This window comes from Ascidiella aspersa, chromosome 4 (genome assembly GCF_963924565.1).
Source record: "Ascidiella aspersa chromosome 4, kaAscAspe10.2, whole genome shotgun sequence".
Taxonomy (NCBI): domain Eukaryota; kingdom Metazoa; phylum Chordata; class Ascidiacea; order Phlebobranchia; family Ascidiidae; genus Ascidiella; species Ascidiella aspersa.
In genome coordinates, this window is record NC_139450.1 from 24,198,903 (window position 1) to 24,212,066 (window position 13,164).

The 13,164-nt window shown below is 39.0% G+C and overlaps 36 non-coding genes and 34 pseudogenes across 36 annotated transcripts; all 70 read right to left on the bottom strand.

Annotated features, from left to right (window-relative positions):
* Positions 1-21: 21 nt before the first annotated feature.
* Positions 22-140, bottom strand: LOC146152966 (5S ribosomal RNA). Its single transcript, XR_014496398.1, has one exon. It is a non-coding gene; the product is annotated as a 5S ribosomal RNA (ribosomal RNA).
* Positions 141-205: 65 nt separating this feature from the next.
* On the bottom strand, positions 206-324 carry LOC146152967 (5S ribosomal RNA; annotated as a pseudogene).
* Positions 325-389: 65 nt separating this feature from the next.
* Positions 390-508, bottom strand: LOC146152968 (5S ribosomal RNA). The gene has a single exon (XR_014498401.1). It is a non-coding gene; the product is annotated as a 5S ribosomal RNA (ribosomal RNA).
* A 64-nt stretch (positions 509-572) lies between these two features.
* LOC146152969 (5S ribosomal RNA) lies at positions 573-691 on the bottom strand. Its single transcript, XR_014497191.1, has one exon. It is a non-coding gene; the product is annotated as a 5S ribosomal RNA (ribosomal RNA).
* Positions 692-765: 74 nt separating this feature from the next.
* LOC146152970 (5S ribosomal RNA) lies at positions 766-884 on the bottom strand (annotated as a pseudogene).
* Positions 885-948: 64 nt separating this feature from the next.
* Positions 949-1,067, bottom strand: LOC146152971 (5S ribosomal RNA). The gene has a single exon (XR_014495669.1). It is a non-coding gene; the product is annotated as a 5S ribosomal RNA (ribosomal RNA).
* Positions 1,068-1,131: 64 nt separating this feature from the next.
* LOC146152972 (5S ribosomal RNA) lies at positions 1,132-1,250 on the bottom strand (annotated as a pseudogene).
* Positions 1,251-1,315: 65 nt separating this feature from the next.
* LOC146152973 (5S ribosomal RNA) lies at positions 1,316-1,434 on the bottom strand. The gene has a single exon (XR_014498652.1). It is a non-coding gene; the product is annotated as a 5S ribosomal RNA (ribosomal RNA).
* Positions 1,435-1,498: 64 nt separating this feature from the next.
* LOC146152974 (5S ribosomal RNA) lies at positions 1,499-1,617 on the bottom strand. Its single transcript, XR_014496769.1, has one exon. It is a non-coding gene; the product is annotated as a 5S ribosomal RNA (ribosomal RNA).
* Positions 1,618-1,691: 74 nt separating this feature from the next.
* On the bottom strand, positions 1,692-1,820 carry LOC146152975 (5S ribosomal RNA; annotated as a pseudogene).
* A 65-nt stretch (positions 1,821-1,885) lies between these two features.
* On the bottom strand, positions 1,886-2,004 carry LOC146152976 (5S ribosomal RNA). Its single transcript, XR_014496711.1, has one exon. It is a non-coding gene; the product is annotated as a 5S ribosomal RNA (ribosomal RNA).
* A 63-nt stretch (positions 2,005-2,067) lies between these two features.
* On the bottom strand, positions 2,068-2,186 carry LOC146152977 (5S ribosomal RNA). Its single transcript, XR_014497602.1, has one exon. It is a non-coding gene; the product is annotated as a 5S ribosomal RNA (ribosomal RNA).
* Positions 2,187-2,354: 168 nt separating this feature from the next.
* On the bottom strand, positions 2,355-2,473 carry LOC146152978 (5S ribosomal RNA). The gene has a single exon (XR_014496138.1). It is a non-coding gene; the product is annotated as a 5S ribosomal RNA (ribosomal RNA).
* A 64-nt stretch (positions 2,474-2,537) lies between these two features.
* LOC146152979 (5S ribosomal RNA) lies at positions 2,538-2,656 on the bottom strand (annotated as a pseudogene).
* Positions 2,657-2,719: 63 nt separating this feature from the next.
* LOC146152980 (5S ribosomal RNA) lies at positions 2,720-2,838 on the bottom strand. The gene has a single exon (XR_014498467.1). It is a non-coding gene; the product is annotated as a 5S ribosomal RNA (ribosomal RNA).
* Positions 2,839-2,911: 73 nt separating this feature from the next.
* On the bottom strand, positions 2,912-3,030 carry LOC146152981 (5S ribosomal RNA). Its single transcript, XR_014497704.1, has one exon. It is a non-coding gene; the product is annotated as a 5S ribosomal RNA (ribosomal RNA).
* Positions 3,031-3,094: 64 nt separating this feature from the next.
* Positions 3,095-3,213, bottom strand: LOC146152982 (5S ribosomal RNA; annotated as a pseudogene).
* Positions 3,214-3,278: 65 nt separating this feature from the next.
* On the bottom strand, positions 3,279-3,397 carry LOC146152983 (5S ribosomal RNA; annotated as a pseudogene).
* Positions 3,398-3,461: 64 nt separating this feature from the next.
* Positions 3,462-3,580, bottom strand: LOC146152984 (5S ribosomal RNA). The gene has a single exon (XR_014498653.1). It is a non-coding gene; the product is annotated as a 5S ribosomal RNA (ribosomal RNA).
* Positions 3,581-3,644: 64 nt separating this feature from the next.
* On the bottom strand, positions 3,645-3,763 carry LOC146152985 (5S ribosomal RNA; annotated as a pseudogene).
* Positions 3,764-3,828: 65 nt separating this feature from the next.
* On the bottom strand, positions 3,829-3,947 carry LOC146152986 (5S ribosomal RNA; annotated as a pseudogene).
* A 65-nt stretch (positions 3,948-4,012) lies between these two features.
* Positions 4,013-4,131, bottom strand: LOC146152987 (5S ribosomal RNA). Its single transcript, XR_014495821.1, has one exon. It is a non-coding gene; the product is annotated as a 5S ribosomal RNA (ribosomal RNA).
* Positions 4,132-4,195: 64 nt separating this feature from the next.
* On the bottom strand, positions 4,196-4,314 carry LOC146152988 (5S ribosomal RNA). The gene has a single exon (XR_014498654.1). It is a non-coding gene; the product is annotated as a 5S ribosomal RNA (ribosomal RNA).
* Positions 4,315-4,388: 74 nt separating this feature from the next.
* Positions 4,389-4,507, bottom strand: LOC146152989 (5S ribosomal RNA; annotated as a pseudogene).
* A 64-nt stretch (positions 4,508-4,571) lies between these two features.
* LOC146152990 (5S ribosomal RNA) lies at positions 4,572-4,690 on the bottom strand (annotated as a pseudogene).
* Positions 4,691-4,754: 64 nt separating this feature from the next.
* On the bottom strand, positions 4,755-4,873 carry LOC146152991 (5S ribosomal RNA; annotated as a pseudogene).
* A 65-nt stretch (positions 4,874-4,938) lies between these two features.
* LOC146152992 (5S ribosomal RNA) lies at positions 4,939-5,057 on the bottom strand. The gene has a single exon (XR_014498245.1). It is a non-coding gene; the product is annotated as a 5S ribosomal RNA (ribosomal RNA).
* A 65-nt stretch (positions 5,058-5,122) lies between these two features.
* Positions 5,123-5,241, bottom strand: LOC146152993 (5S ribosomal RNA). The gene has a single exon (XR_014496043.1). It is a non-coding gene; the product is annotated as a 5S ribosomal RNA (ribosomal RNA).
* Positions 5,242-5,409: 168 nt separating this feature from the next.
* LOC146152994 (5S ribosomal RNA) lies at positions 5,410-5,528 on the bottom strand. The gene has a single exon (XR_014496139.1). It is a non-coding gene; the product is annotated as a 5S ribosomal RNA (ribosomal RNA).
* A 64-nt stretch (positions 5,529-5,592) lies between these two features.
* Positions 5,593-5,711, bottom strand: LOC146152995 (5S ribosomal RNA; annotated as a pseudogene).
* Positions 5,712-5,774: 63 nt separating this feature from the next.
* Positions 5,775-5,893, bottom strand: LOC146152996 (5S ribosomal RNA). Its single transcript, XR_014498468.1, has one exon. It is a non-coding gene; the product is annotated as a 5S ribosomal RNA (ribosomal RNA).
* Positions 5,894-5,966: 73 nt separating this feature from the next.
* On the bottom strand, positions 5,967-6,085 carry LOC146152997 (5S ribosomal RNA). The gene has a single exon (XR_014497705.1). It is a non-coding gene; the product is annotated as a 5S ribosomal RNA (ribosomal RNA).
* A 64-nt stretch (positions 6,086-6,149) lies between these two features.
* LOC146152998 (5S ribosomal RNA) lies at positions 6,150-6,268 on the bottom strand (annotated as a pseudogene).
* Positions 6,269-6,333: 65 nt separating this feature from the next.
* LOC146152999 (5S ribosomal RNA) lies at positions 6,334-6,452 on the bottom strand (annotated as a pseudogene).
* A 64-nt stretch (positions 6,453-6,516) lies between these two features.
* LOC146153000 (5S ribosomal RNA) lies at positions 6,517-6,635 on the bottom strand. The gene has a single exon (XR_014498655.1). It is a non-coding gene; the product is annotated as a 5S ribosomal RNA (ribosomal RNA).
* A 64-nt stretch (positions 6,636-6,699) lies between these two features.
* Positions 6,700-6,818, bottom strand: LOC146153001 (5S ribosomal RNA; annotated as a pseudogene).
* A 65-nt stretch (positions 6,819-6,883) lies between these two features.
* On the bottom strand, positions 6,884-7,002 carry LOC146153002 (5S ribosomal RNA; annotated as a pseudogene).
* Positions 7,003-7,067: 65 nt separating this feature from the next.
* On the bottom strand, positions 7,068-7,186 carry LOC146153003 (5S ribosomal RNA). The gene has a single exon (XR_014497655.1). It is a non-coding gene; the product is annotated as a 5S ribosomal RNA (ribosomal RNA).
* Positions 7,187-7,250: 64 nt separating this feature from the next.
* On the bottom strand, positions 7,251-7,369 carry LOC146153004 (5S ribosomal RNA). Its single transcript, XR_014498656.1, has one exon. It is a non-coding gene; the product is annotated as a 5S ribosomal RNA (ribosomal RNA).
* A 74-nt stretch (positions 7,370-7,443) lies between these two features.
* On the bottom strand, positions 7,444-7,562 carry LOC146153005 (5S ribosomal RNA; annotated as a pseudogene).
* A 64-nt stretch (positions 7,563-7,626) lies between these two features.
* Positions 7,627-7,745, bottom strand: LOC146153006 (5S ribosomal RNA; annotated as a pseudogene).
* A 64-nt stretch (positions 7,746-7,809) lies between these two features.
* LOC146153007 (5S ribosomal RNA) lies at positions 7,810-7,928 on the bottom strand (annotated as a pseudogene).
* A 65-nt stretch (positions 7,929-7,993) lies between these two features.
* LOC146153008 (5S ribosomal RNA) lies at positions 7,994-8,112 on the bottom strand. The gene has a single exon (XR_014498246.1). It is a non-coding gene; the product is annotated as a 5S ribosomal RNA (ribosomal RNA).
* A 65-nt stretch (positions 8,113-8,177) lies between these two features.
* Positions 8,178-8,296, bottom strand: LOC146153009 (5S ribosomal RNA). Its single transcript, XR_014497461.1, has one exon. It is a non-coding gene; the product is annotated as a 5S ribosomal RNA (ribosomal RNA).
* Positions 8,297-8,360: 64 nt separating this feature from the next.
* Positions 8,361-8,479, bottom strand: LOC146153010 (5S ribosomal RNA). Its single transcript, XR_014497277.1, has one exon. It is a non-coding gene; the product is annotated as a 5S ribosomal RNA (ribosomal RNA).
* A 74-nt stretch (positions 8,480-8,553) lies between these two features.
* On the bottom strand, positions 8,554-8,672 carry LOC146153011 (5S ribosomal RNA; annotated as a pseudogene).
* A 64-nt stretch (positions 8,673-8,736) lies between these two features.
* On the bottom strand, positions 8,737-8,855 carry LOC146153012 (5S ribosomal RNA; annotated as a pseudogene).
* A 64-nt stretch (positions 8,856-8,919) lies between these two features.
* LOC146153013 (5S ribosomal RNA) lies at positions 8,920-9,038 on the bottom strand (annotated as a pseudogene).
* A 65-nt stretch (positions 9,039-9,103) lies between these two features.
* LOC146153014 (5S ribosomal RNA) lies at positions 9,104-9,222 on the bottom strand. The gene has a single exon (XR_014497462.1). It is a non-coding gene; the product is annotated as a 5S ribosomal RNA (ribosomal RNA).
* Positions 9,223-9,286: 64 nt separating this feature from the next.
* On the bottom strand, positions 9,287-9,405 carry LOC146153015 (5S ribosomal RNA). Its single transcript, XR_014498657.1, has one exon. It is a non-coding gene; the product is annotated as a 5S ribosomal RNA (ribosomal RNA).
* Positions 9,406-9,479: 74 nt separating this feature from the next.
* On the bottom strand, positions 9,480-9,598 carry LOC146153016 (5S ribosomal RNA; annotated as a pseudogene).
* Positions 9,599-9,662: 64 nt separating this feature from the next.
* LOC146153017 (5S ribosomal RNA) lies at positions 9,663-9,781 on the bottom strand. Its single transcript, XR_014498658.1, has one exon. It is a non-coding gene; the product is annotated as a 5S ribosomal RNA (ribosomal RNA).
* A 64-nt stretch (positions 9,782-9,845) lies between these two features.
* LOC146153018 (5S ribosomal RNA) lies at positions 9,846-9,964 on the bottom strand (annotated as a pseudogene).
* Positions 9,965-10,029: 65 nt separating this feature from the next.
* Positions 10,030-10,148, bottom strand: LOC146153019 (5S ribosomal RNA; annotated as a pseudogene).
* A 65-nt stretch (positions 10,149-10,213) lies between these two features.
* Positions 10,214-10,332, bottom strand: LOC146153020 (5S ribosomal RNA). Its single transcript, XR_014496250.1, has one exon. It is a non-coding gene; the product is annotated as a 5S ribosomal RNA (ribosomal RNA).
* A 65-nt stretch (positions 10,333-10,397) lies between these two features.
* On the bottom strand, positions 10,398-10,516 carry LOC146153021 (5S ribosomal RNA; annotated as a pseudogene).
* A 63-nt stretch (positions 10,517-10,579) lies between these two features.
* Positions 10,580-10,698, bottom strand: LOC146153022 (5S ribosomal RNA). The gene has a single exon (XR_014497511.1). It is a non-coding gene; the product is annotated as a 5S ribosomal RNA (ribosomal RNA).
* A 73-nt stretch (positions 10,699-10,771) lies between these two features.
* LOC146153023 (5S ribosomal RNA) lies at positions 10,772-10,890 on the bottom strand (annotated as a pseudogene).
* A 74-nt stretch (positions 10,891-10,964) lies between these two features.
* Positions 10,965-11,083, bottom strand: LOC146153024 (5S ribosomal RNA; annotated as a pseudogene).
* Positions 11,084-11,147: 64 nt separating this feature from the next.
* Positions 11,148-11,266, bottom strand: LOC146153025 (5S ribosomal RNA). Its single transcript, XR_014495915.1, has one exon. It is a non-coding gene; the product is annotated as a 5S ribosomal RNA (ribosomal RNA).
* A 65-nt stretch (positions 11,267-11,331) lies between these two features.
* Positions 11,332-11,450, bottom strand: LOC146153026 (5S ribosomal RNA). The gene has a single exon (XR_014498107.1). It is a non-coding gene; the product is annotated as a 5S ribosomal RNA (ribosomal RNA).
* A 64-nt stretch (positions 11,451-11,514) lies between these two features.
* Positions 11,515-11,633, bottom strand: LOC146153027 (5S ribosomal RNA; annotated as a pseudogene).
* A 65-nt stretch (positions 11,634-11,698) lies between these two features.
* Positions 11,699-11,817, bottom strand: LOC146153028 (5S ribosomal RNA). The gene has a single exon (XR_014495583.1). It is a non-coding gene; the product is annotated as a 5S ribosomal RNA (ribosomal RNA).
* Positions 11,818-11,881: 64 nt separating this feature from the next.
* LOC146153029 (5S ribosomal RNA) lies at positions 11,882-12,000 on the bottom strand. The gene has a single exon (XR_014497192.1). It is a non-coding gene; the product is annotated as a 5S ribosomal RNA (ribosomal RNA).
* Positions 12,001-12,074: 74 nt separating this feature from the next.
* On the bottom strand, positions 12,075-12,193 carry LOC146153030 (5S ribosomal RNA; annotated as a pseudogene).
* Positions 12,194-12,257: 64 nt separating this feature from the next.
* LOC146153031 (5S ribosomal RNA) lies at positions 12,258-12,376 on the bottom strand. The gene has a single exon (XR_014498659.1). It is a non-coding gene; the product is annotated as a 5S ribosomal RNA (ribosomal RNA).
* A 64-nt stretch (positions 12,377-12,440) lies between these two features.
* Positions 12,441-12,559, bottom strand: LOC146153032 (5S ribosomal RNA; annotated as a pseudogene).
* Positions 12,560-12,624: 65 nt separating this feature from the next.
* LOC146153033 (5S ribosomal RNA) lies at positions 12,625-12,743 on the bottom strand (annotated as a pseudogene).
* A 65-nt stretch (positions 12,744-12,808) lies between these two features.
* Positions 12,809-12,927, bottom strand: LOC146153034 (5S ribosomal RNA). The gene has a single exon (XR_014497168.1). It is a non-coding gene; the product is annotated as a 5S ribosomal RNA (ribosomal RNA).
* Positions 12,928-12,991: 64 nt separating this feature from the next.
* LOC146153035 (5S ribosomal RNA) lies at positions 12,992-13,100 on the bottom strand (annotated as a pseudogene).
* Positions 13,101-13,164: the final 64 nt, after the last annotated feature.

The window sequence follows — 13,164 nt, forward strand, 5'->3', positions numbered from 1 at the left end:
AAACTTAAATAAATCATATTTTGCCTACGACAATTGGTATTCCTAGGCGGTTACCCATCCAAGTACTAACCAATCCCGACGTTGCTTAACTTCCGAGATCGGACGAGATCGGGTGTATTCAACCTGGTATGGTCGTATGCAGTATTGGTCAACATTTTTAGGTCTAATCTATTTAAAAATGTAAAAACTTAAATAAATGATATTATGCCTACGACAATTGGTATTCCTAGGCGGTCACCCATCCAAGTACTAACCAATCCCGACGTTGCTTAACTTCCGAGATCGGACGAGATGGGGTGCATTCAACCTGGTATGGTCGTATGCAGTATTGGTCAACATTTTTAGGTCTAATCTATTTAAAAATGTAAAAACTTAAATAAATCATATTTTGCCTACGACAATTGGTATTCCTAGGCGGTTACCCATCCAAGTACTAACCAATCCCGACGTTGCTTAACTTCCGAGATCGGACGAGATCGGGTGTATTCAACCTGGTATGGTCTTAGACAGTATTGGTCAACATTTATGGTCTAATCTATTTAAAAATGTAAAAACTTAAATAAATGATATTATGCCTACGACAATTGGTATTCCTAGGCGGTCACCCATCCAAGTACTAACCAATGCCGACGTTGCTTAACTTCCGAGATCGGACGAGATCGGGTGCATTCAACCTGGTATGGTCGTAGACAGTATTGGTCAACATTTTTTGGTCTAAAATCTTTAAAAATGTAAACATTTAAATATATTTTAAAAATCATATTTTGCCTATGACAATTGGTATTGCTAGGCGGTCACCCATCCAAGTACTAACCAATCCCGACGTTACTTAACTTCCGAGATCGGACGAGATCGGGTGCATTCAACCTGGTATGGTCGTAAGCAGTATTTCTCAACATTTTACGTCTAATCTATTTAAAAAAGTAAAAACTTAAATAAATCATATTTTGCCTACGACAATTGGTATTCCTAGGCGGTCACCCATCCAAGTACTAACCAATCCCGACGTTGCTTAACTTCCGAGATCGGACGAGATCGGGTGCATTCAACCTGGTATGGTCATAGACAGTATTGGTCAACATTTATGGTCTAATCTATTTAAAAATGTAAAAACTTAAACAAATCATATTGTGCCTACGACAATTGGTATTCCTAGGCGGTCACCCATCCAAGTACTAACCAATCCCGACGTTGCTTAACTTCCGAGATCGGACGAGATGGGGTGCATTCAACCTGGTATGGTCGTAGCCAGTATTGGTCAACATTTTTAGGTCTAATCTATTTAAAAATGTAAAAACTTAAATAAATCATATTTTGCCTACGACAATTGGTATTCCTAGGCGGTCACCCATCCAAGTACTAACCAATCCCGACGTTGCTTAACTTCCGAGATCGGACGAGATCGGGTGCATTCAACCTGGTATGGTCGTAGACAGTATTGGTCAACATTTATGGTCTAATCTATTTAAAAATGTAAAAACTTAAATAAATGATATTATGCCTACGACAATTGGTATTCCTAGGCGGTCACCCATCCAAGTACTAACCAATCCCGACGTTGCTTAACTTCCGAGATCGGACGAGATCGGGTGCATTCAACCTGGTATGGTCGTAGAGAGTATTGGTCAACATTTTTTGGTCTAAAATATTTGAAAATGTTAACATTTAAATATATTTTAAAAATCATATTTTGCCTATGACAATTGGTATTGCTAGGCGGTCACCCATCCAAGTACTAACCAATCCCGACGTTGCTTAACTTCCGAGATCGGACGAGATCGGACGAGATCATGTGCATTCAACCTGGTATGGTCGTAGCCAGTATTGGTCAACATTTTTTGGTCTAATCTATTTAAAAATGTAAAAACCTTAATAAATCATATTTTGCCTACGACAATTGGTATTCCTAGGCGGTCACCCATCCAAGTACTAACCAATCCCGACGTTGCTTAACTTCCGAGATCGGACGAGATCGGATGCATTCAACCTGGTATGGTCGTAAGCAGTATTTCTCAACATTTTATGTCTATTCTAATTTAAAAATAAAAACTTAAATAAATCATATTTTTCCTACGACAATTGGTATTCCTAGGCGGTCACCCATCCAAGTACTAACCAATCCCGACGTTGCTTAACTTCCGAGATCGGAGGAGATCGGGTGCATTCAACCTGGTATGGTCGTAGACAGTATTGGTCAACATTTATGGTCTAATCAATTCAAAAATGTAAAAACTTAAATAAATCATATTGTGCCTACGACAATTGGTATTCCTAGGTATGGTCATAGCCAGTATTGGTCAACATTTTTTGGTCTAATCTATTTAAAAATGTAAAAACTTAAATAAATCTTATTTTGCCTACGACAATTGGTATTCCTAGGCGGTCACCCATACAAGTACTAACCAATCCCGACGTTGCTTAACTTCCGAGATCGGACGAGATCGGGTGCATTCAACCTGGTATGGTCGTAGACAGTAATCGTCAACATTTATGGTCTAATCTATTTAAAAATGTAAAAACTTAAATAAATCATATTGTGCCTACGACAATTGGTATTCCTAGGCGGTCACCCATCCAAGTACTAACCAATCCCGACGTTGCTTAACTTCCGTGATCGGACGAGATCGTGTGCATTCAACCTGGTATGATCGTGGACAGTATTGGTCAACATTTATGGTCTAATCTATTTAAAAATGTAAAACTTAAATAAATCATATTGTGCCTACGACAATTGGTATTCCTAGGCGGTCACCCATCCAAGTACTCACCAATCCCAACGTTGCTTAACTTCCGAGATCGGACGAGATCGGGTGCATTGAACCTGGTATGGTCGTAGACATTGTTGGTAAACATTTTTTGGTCTAAAATCTTTAAAATGCTAACATTTAAATATATTTTAAAAATAATATTTTGCCTATGACAATTGGAATTCCTATGCGGTCACCCATCCAAGTACTAACCAATCCCGACGTTGCTTAACTTCCGAGATCGGACGAGATCGGGTGCATTCAACCTGGTATGGTCGTAGACAGTATTGGTCAACATTTATGGTCTAATCTATTTAAAAATGTAAAAACTTAAACAAATCATATTGTGCCTACGACAATTGGTATTCCTAGGCGGTCACCCATCTAAGTACTAACCAATCCCGACGTTGCTTAACTTCCGAGATCGGACGAGATGGGGTGCATTCAACCTGGTATGGTCGTATGCAGTATTGGACAACATTTTTAGGTCTAATCTATTTAAAAATGTAAAAACTTAAATAAATCATATTTTGCCTATGACAATTGGTATTCCTAGGCGGTCACCCATCCAAGTACTAACCAATCCCGACGTTGCTTAACTTACGAGATCGGACGAGATCGGGTGCATTCAACCTGGTATGGTCGTAAGCAGTATTTCTCAACATTTTACGTCTAATCTATTTAAAAAAGTAAAAACTTAAATAAATCATATTTTGCCTACGACAATTGGTATTCCTAGGCGGTCACCCATCCAAGTACTAACCAATCCCGACGTTGCTTAACTTCCGAGATCGGACGAGATCGGGTGCATTCAACCTGGTATGGTCGTAGACAGTATTGGTCAACATTTATGGTCTAATCTATTTAAAAATGTAAAAACTTAAACAAATCATATTGTGCCTACGACAATTGGTATTCCTAGGCGGTCACCCATCTAAGTACTAACCAATCCCGACGTTGCTTAACTTCCGAGATCGGACGAGATGGGGTGCATTCAACCTGGTATGGTCGTATGCAGTATTGGACAACATTTTTAGGTCTAATCTATTTAAAAATGTAAAAACTTAAATAAATCATATTTTGCCTATGACAATTGGTATTCCTAGGCGGTCACCCATCCAAGTACTAACCAATCCCGACGTTGCTTAACTTCCGAGATCGGACGAGATCGGGTGCATTCAACCTGGTATGTTCGTAGCCAGTATTGGTCAACATTTTTTGGTCTAATCTATTTAAAAATGTAAAAACTTAAATAAATCATATTTTACCTACGACAATTGGTATTCCTAGGCGGTCACCCATCCAAGTACTAACCAATCCCGACGTTGCTTAACTTCCGAGATCGGACGAGATCGGGTGCATTCAACCTGGTATGGTCGTAGACAGTATTGGTCAACATTTATGGTCTAATCTATTTAAAAATGTAAAAACTTAAATAAATGTTATTATGCCTACGACAATTGGTATTCCTAGGCGGTCACCCATCCAAGTACTAACCAATCCCGACGTTGCTTAACTTCCGAGATCGGACGAGATCGGGTGCATTCAACCTGGTATGGTCGTAGACAGTATTGGTCAACATTTTTTGGTCTAAAATCTTTAAAAATGTTAACATTTAAATATATTTTAAAAATCATATTTTGCCTATGAAAATTGGTATTGCTAGGCGGTCACCCATCCAAGTACTAACCAATCCCGACGTTACTTAACTTCCGAGATCGGACGAGATCGGGTGCATTCAACCTGGTATGGTCGTAAGCAGTATTTCTCAACATTTTACGTCTAATCGATTTAAAAAAGTAAAAACTTAAATAAATCATATTTTGACTACGACAATTGGTATTCCTAGGCGGTCACCCATCCAAGTACTAACAAATCCCGACGTTGCTTAACTTCCGAGATCGGACGAGATCGGGTGCATTCAACCTGGTATGGTCGTGGACAGTATTGGTCAACATTTATGGTCTAATCTATTTAAAAATGTAAAAACTTAAACAAATCATATTGTGCCTACGACAATTGGTATTCCTAGGCGGTCACCCATCCAAGTACTAACCAATCCCGACGTTGCTTAACTTCCGAGATCGGACGAGATGGGGTGCATTCAACCTGGTATGGTCGTATGCAGTATTGGTCAACATTTTTAGGTCTAATCTATTTAAAAATGTAAAAACTTAAATAAATCATATTTTGCCTACGACAATTGGTATTCCTAGGCGGTCACCCATCCAAGTACTAACCAATCCCGACGTTGCTTAACTTCCGAGATCGGACGAGATCGGGTGCATTCAACCTGGTATGTTCGTAGCCAGTATTGGTCAACATTTTTTGGTCTTATCTATTTAAAAATGTAAAAACTTAAATAAATTATATTTTGCCTACGACAATTGGTATTCCTAGGCGGTCACCCATCCAAGTACTAACCAATCCCGACGTTGCTTAACTTCCGAGATCGGAGGAGATCGGGTGCATTCAACCTGGTATGGTCGTAGACAGTATTGGTCAACATTTATGGTCTAATCAATTCAAAAATGTAAAAACTTAAATAAATCATATTGTGCCTACGACAATTGGTATTCCTAGGTATGGTCATAGCCAGTATTGGTCAACATTTTTTGGTCTAATCTATTTAAAAATGTAAAAACTTAAATAAATCTTATTTTGCCTACGACAATTGGTATTCCTAGGCGGTCACCCATACAAGTACTAACCAATCCCGACGTTGCTTAACTTCCGAGATCGGACGAGATCGGGTGCATTCAACCTGGTATGGTCGTAGACAGTAATCGTCAACATTTATGGTCTAATCTATTTAAAAATGTAAAAACTTAAATAAATCATATTGTGCCTACGACAATTGGTATTCCTAGGCGGTCACCCATCCAAGTACTAACCAATCCCGACGTTGCTTAACTTCCGTGATCGGACGAGATCGTGTGCATTCAACCTGGTATGATCGTGGACAGTATTGGTCAACATTTATGGTCTAATCTATTTAAAAATGTAAAACTTAAATAAATCATATTGTGCCTACGACAATTGGTATTCCTAGGCGGTCACCCATCCAAGTACTCACCAATCCCAACGTTGCTTAACTTCCGAGATCGGACGAGATCGGGTGCATTGAACCTGGTATGGTCGTAGACATTGTTGGTAAACATTTTTTGGTCTAAAATCTTTAAAATGCTAACATTTAAATATATTTTAAAAATAATATTTTGCCTATGACAATTGGAATTCCTATGCGGTCACCCATCCAAGTACTAACCAATCCCGACGTTGCTTAACTTCCGAGATCGGACGAGATCGGGTGCATTCAACCTGGTATGGTCGTAGACAGTATTGGTCAACATTTATGGTCTAATCTATTTAAAAATGTAAAAACTTAAACAAATCATATTGTGCCTACGACAATTGGTATTCCTAGGCGGTCACCCATCTAAGTACTAACCAATCCCGACGTTGCTTAACTTCCGAGATCGGACGAGATGGGGTGCATTCAACCTGGTATGGTCGTATGCAGTATTGGACAACATTTTTAGGTCTAATCTATTTAAAAATGTAAAAACTTAAATAAATCATATTTTGCCTATGACAATTGGTATTCCTAGGCGGTCACCCATCCAAGTACTAACCAATCCCGACGTTGCTTAACTTACGAGATCGGACGAGATCGGGTGCATTCAACCTGGTATGGTCGTAAGCAGTATTTCTCAACATTTTACGTCTAATCTATTTAAAAAAGTAAAAACTTAAATAAATCATATTTTGCCTACGACAATTGGTATTCCTAGGCGGTCACCCATCCAAGTACTAACCAATCCCGACGTTGCTTAACTTCCGAGATCGGACGAGATCGGGTGCATTCAACCTGGTATGGTCGTAGACAGTATTGGTCAACATTTATGGTCTAATCTATTTAAAAATGTAAAAACTTAAACAAATCATATTGTGCCTACGACAATTGGTATTCCTAGGCGGTCACCCATCTAAGTACTAACCAATCCCGACGTTGCTTAACTTCCGAGATCGGACGAGATGGGGTGCATTCAACCTGGTATGGTCGTATGCAGTATTGGACAACATTTTTAGGTCTAATCTATTTAAAAATGTAAAAACTTAAATAAATCATATTTTGCCTATGACAATTGGTATTCCTAGGCGGTCACCCATCCAAGTACTAACCAATCCCGACGTTGCTTAACTTCCGAGATCGGACGAGATCGGGTGCATTCAACCTGGTATGTTCGTAGCCAGTATTGGTCAACATTTTTTGGTCTAATCTATTTAAAAATGTAAAAACTTAAATAAATCATATTTTACCTACGACAATTGGTATTCCTAGGCGGTCACCCATCCAAGTACTAACCAATCCCGACGTTGCTTAACTTCCGAGATCGGACGAGATCGGGTGCATTCAACCTGGTAGGGTCGTAGACAGTATTGGTCAACATTTATGGTCTAATCTATTTAAAAATGTAAAAACTTAAATAAATGTTATTATGCCTACGACAATTGGTATTCCTAGGCGGTCACCCATCCAAGTACTAACCAATCCCGACGTTGCTTAACTTCCGAGATCGGACGAGATCGGGTGCATTCAACCTGGTATGGTCGTAGACAGTATTGGTCAACATTTTTTGGTCTAAAATCTTTAAAAATGTTAACATTTAAATATATTTTAAAAATCATATTTTGCCTATGAAAATTGGTATTGCTAGGCGGTCACCCATCCAAGTACTAACCAATCCCGACGTTACTTAACTTCCGAGATCGGACGAGATCGGGTGCATTCAACCTGGTATGGTCGTAAGCAGTATTTCTCAACATTTTACGTCTAATCGATTTAAAAAAGTAAAAACTTAAATAAATCATATTTTGACTACGACAATTGGTATTCCTAGGCGGTCACCCATCCAAGTACTAACAAATCCCGACGTTGCTTAACTTCCGAGATCGGACGAGATCGGGTGCATTCAACCTGGTATGGTCGTGGACAGTATTGGTCAACATTTATGGTCTAATCTATTTAAAAATGTAAAAACTTAAACAAATCATATTGTGCCTACGACAATTGGTATTCCTAGGCGGTCACCCATCCAAGTACTAACCAATCCCGACGTTGCTTAACTTCCGAGATCGGACGAGATGGGGTGCATTCAACCTGGTATGGTCGTATGCAGTATTGGTCAACATTTTTAGGTCTAATCTATTTAAAAATGTAAAAACTTAAATAAATCATATTTTGCCTACGACAATTGGTATTCCTAGGCGGTCACCCATCCAAGTACTAACCAATCCCGACGTTGCTTAACTTCCGAGATCGGACGAGATCGGGTGCATTCAACCTGGTATGTTCGTAGCCAGTATTGGTCAACATTTTTTGGTCTTATCTATTTAAAAATGTAAAAACTTAAATAAATTATATTTTGCCTACGACAATTGGTATTCCTAGGCGGTTACCCATCCAAGTACTAACCAATCCCGACGTTGCTTAACTTCCGAGATCGGACGAGAACGGGTGTATTCAACCTGGTATGGTCGTAGACAGTATTGGTCAACATTTATGGTCTAATCTATTTAAAAATGTAAAAACTTAAATAAATGATATTATGCCTACGACAATTGGTATTCCTAGGCGGTCACCCATCCAAGTACTAACCAATCCCGACGTTGCTCAACTTCCGAGATCGGACGAGATCGGGTGCATTCAACCTGGTATGGTCGTAGACAGTATTGGTCAACATTTTTTGGTCTAAAATCTTTAAAAATGTTAACATTTAAATATATTTTAAAAATCATATTTTGCCTATGAAAATTGGTATTGCTAGGCGGTCACCCATCCAAGTACTAACCAATCCCGACGTTACTTAACTTCCGAGACCGGACGAGATCGGGTGCATTCAACCTGGTATGGTCGTAAGCAGTATTTCTCAACATTTTACGTCTAATCTATTTAAAAAAGTAAAAACTTAAATAAATCATATTTTGACTACGACAATTGGTATTCCTAGGCGGTCACCCATCCAAGTACTAACAAATCCCGACGTTGCTTAACTTCCGAGATCGGACGAGATCGGGTGCATTCAACCTGGTATGGTCGTGGACAGTATTGGTCAACATTTATGGTCTAATCTATTTAAAAATGTAAAAACTTAAACAAATCATATTGTGCCTACGACAATTGGTATTCCTAGGCGGTCACCCATCCAAGTACTAACCAATCCCGACGTTGCTTAACTTCCGAGATCGGACGAGATGGGGTGCATTCAACCTGGTATGGTCGTATGCAGTATTGGTCAACATTTTTAGGTCTAATCTATTTAAAAATGTAAAAACTTAAATAAATCATATTTTGCCTACGACAATTGGTATTCCTAGGCGGTTACCCATCCAAGTACTAACCAATCCCGACGTTGCTTAACTTCCGAGATCGGACGAGAACGGGTGTATTCAACCTGGTATGGTCGTAGACAGTATTGGTCAACATTTATGGTCTAATCTATTTAAAAATGTAAAAACTTAAATAAATGATATTATGCCTACGACAATTGGTATTCCTAGGCGGTCACCCATCCAAGTACTAACCAATCCCGACGTTGCTTAACTTCCGAGATCGGACGAGATCGGGTGCATTCAACCTGGTATGGTCGTAGACAGTATTGGTCAACATTTTTTGGTCTAAAATCTTTAAAAATGTTAACCTTTAAATATATTTTAAAATTCATATTTTGCCTATGACAATTGGTATTGCTAGGCGGTCACCCATCCAAGTACTAACCAATCCCGACGTTACTTAACTTCCGAGATCGGACGAGATCGGGTGCATTCAACCTGGTATGGTCGTAAGCAGTATTTCTCAACATTTTACATCTAATCTATTTAAAAAAGTAAAAACTTAAATAAATCATATTTTGCCTACGACAATTGGTATTCCTAGGCGGTCACCCATCCAAGTACTAACCAATCCCGACGTTGCTTAACTTCCGAGATCGGACGAGATCGGGTGCATTCAACCTGGTATGGTCGTAGACAGTATTGGTCAACATTTATGGTCTAATCTATTTAAAAATGTAAAAACTTAAACAAATCATATTGTGCCTACGACAATTGGTATTCCTAGGCGGTCACCCATCCAAGTACTAACCAATCCCGACGTTGCTTAACTTCCGAGATCGGACGAGATGGGGTGCATTCAACCTGGTATGGTCGTAGCCAGTATTGGTCAACATTTTTAGGTCTAATCTATTTAAAAATGTAAAAACTTAAATAAATCATATTTTGCCTACGACAATTGGTATTCCTAGGCGGTCACCCATCCAAGTACTAACCAATCCCGACGTTGCTTAACTTCCGAGATCGGACGATATCGGGTGCATTCAACCTGGTATGTTCGTAGCCAGTATTGGTCAACATTTTTTGGTCTAATCTATTTAAAAATGTAAAAACTTAAATAAATCATATTTTGCCTACGACAATTGGTATTCCTAGGCGGTCACCCATCCAAGTACTAACCAATCCCGACGTTGCTTAACTTCCGAGATCGGACGAGATCGGGTGCATTCAACCTGGTATGGTCGTAGCCAGTATTGGTCAACATTTTTTGGTCTAATCTATTTAAAAATGTAAAAACTTAAATAAATCATATTTTGCCTACGACAATTGGTATTCCTAGGCGGTCACCCATCCAAGTACTAACCAATCCCGACGTTTCTTAACTTCCGAGATCGGACGAGATCGTGTGCATTCAACCTGGTATGGTCGTGGACAGTATTGGTCAACATTTATGGTCTAATCTATTTAAAAATGTAAAACTTAAATAAATCATATTGTGCCTACGACAATTGGTATTCCTAGGCGGTCACCCATCCAAGTACTAACCAATCCCAACGTTGCTTAACTTCCGAGATCGGACGAGATCGGGTGCATTGAACCTGGTATGGTCGTAGACAGTGTTGGTAAACATTTTTTGGTCTAAAATCTTTAAAATGCTAACATTTAAATATATTTTAAAAATAATATTTTGCCTATGACAATTGGTATTCCTAGGCGGTCACCCATCCAAGTTGCAACCAATCCCGATGTTGCTTAACTTCCGAGATCGGACGAGATCGTGTGCATTCAACCTGGTTTGGTCGTAGACAGTATTGGTCAACATTTTTTGGTCTAAAATCTTCAAAAATGTTAACATTTAAATATATTTTATAAATCATATTTTGCCTATGACAATTGGAATTCCTATGCGGTCACCCATCCAAGTACTAATCAATCCCGACGTTGCTTAACTTCCGAGATCGGACGAGATCGGGTGCATTCAACCTGGTATGGTCGTAAGCACTATTTCTCAACATTTTACGTCTAATCTATTTAAAAAAGTAAAAACTTAAATAAATCATATTTTGCCTACGACAATTGGTATTCCTAGGCGGTCACCCATCCAAGTACTAACCAATCCCGACGTTGCTTAACTTCCGAGATCGGACGAGATCGGGTGCATTCAACCTGGTATGGTCGTATGCAGTATTGGTCAACATTTTTAGGTCTAATCTATTTAAAAATGTAAAAACTTAAATAAATCATATTTTGCCTACGACAATTGGTATTCCTAGGCGGTTACCCATCCAAGTACTAACCAATCCCGACGTTGCTTAACTTCCGAGATTGGACGAGATCGGGTGTATTCAACCTGGTATGGTCGTAGACAGTATTGGTCAACATTTATGGTCTAATCTATTTAAAAATGTAAAAACTTAAATAAATGATATTATGCCTACGACAATTGGTATTCCTAGGCGGTCACCCATCCAAGTACTAACCAATCCCGACGTTGCTTAACTTCCGAGATCGGACGAGATGGGGTGCATTCAACCTGGTATGGTCGTATGCAGTATTGGTCAACATTTTTAGGTCTAATCTATTTAAAAATGTAAAAACTTAAATAAATCATATTTTGCCTACGACAATTGGTATTCCTAGGCGGTTACCCATCCAAGTACTAACCAATCCCGACGTTGCTTAACTTCCGAGATCGGACGAGATCGGGTGTATTCAACCTGGTATGGTCGTAGACAGTATTGGTCAACATTTATGGTCTAATCTATTTAAAAATGTAAAAACTTAAATAAATGATATTATGCCTACGACAATTGGTATTCCTAGGCGGTCACCCATCCAAGTACTAACCAATGCCGACGTTGCTTAACTTCCGAGATCGGACGAGATCGGGTGCATTCAACCTGGTATGGTCGTAGACAGTATTGGTCAACATTTTTTGGTCTAAAATCTTTAAAAATGTTAACATTTAAATATATTTTAAAAATCATATTTTGCCTATGACAATTGGTATTGCTAGGCGGTCACCCATCCAAGTACTAACCAATCCCGACGTTACTTAACTTCCGAGATCGGACGAGATCGGGTGCATTCAACCTGGTATGGTCGTAAGCAGTATTTCTCAACATTTTACGTCTAATCTATTTAAAAAAGTAAAAACTTAAATAAATCATATTTTGCCTACGACAATTGGTATTCCTAGGCGGTCACCCATCCAAGTACTAACCAATCCCGACGTTGCTTAACTTCCGAGATCGGACGAGATCGGGTGCATTCAACCTGGTATGGTCGTAGACAGTATTGGTCAACATTTATGGTCTAATCTATTTAAAAATGTAAAAACTTAAACAAATCATATTGTGCCTACGACAATTGGTATTCCTAGGCGGTCACCCATCCAAGTACTAACCAATCACGACGTTGCTTAACTTCCGAGATCGGACGAGATGGGGTGCATTCAACCTGGTATGGTCGTAGCCAGTATTGGCCAACATTTTTAGGACTAATCTATTTAAAAATGTAAAAACTTAAATAAATCATATTTTGCCTACGACAATTGGTATTCCTAGGCGGTCACGCATCCAAGTACTAACCAATCCCGACGTTGCTTAACTTCCGAGATCGGACGATATCGGGTGCATTCAACCTGGTATGTTCGTAGCCAGTATTGGTCAACATTTTTTGGTCTAATCTATTTAAAAATGTAAAAACTTAAATAAATCATATTTTGCCTACGAAAATTGGTATTCCTAGGCGGTCACCCATCCAAGTACTAACCAATCCCGACGTTGCTTAACTTCCGAGATCGGACGAGATCGGGTGCATTCAACCTGGTATGGTCGTAGACAGTATTGGTCAACATTTATGGTCTAATCTATTTAAAAATGTAAAAACTTAAATAAATGATATTATGCCTACGACAATTGGTATTCCTAGGCGGTCACCCATCCAAGTACTAACCAATCCCGACGTTGCTTAACTTCCGAGTTCGGGTGCATTCAACCTGGTATGGTCGTAGAGAGGATTGGTCAACATTTTTTGGTCTAAAATCTTTGAAAATGTTAACATTTAAATATATTTTAAA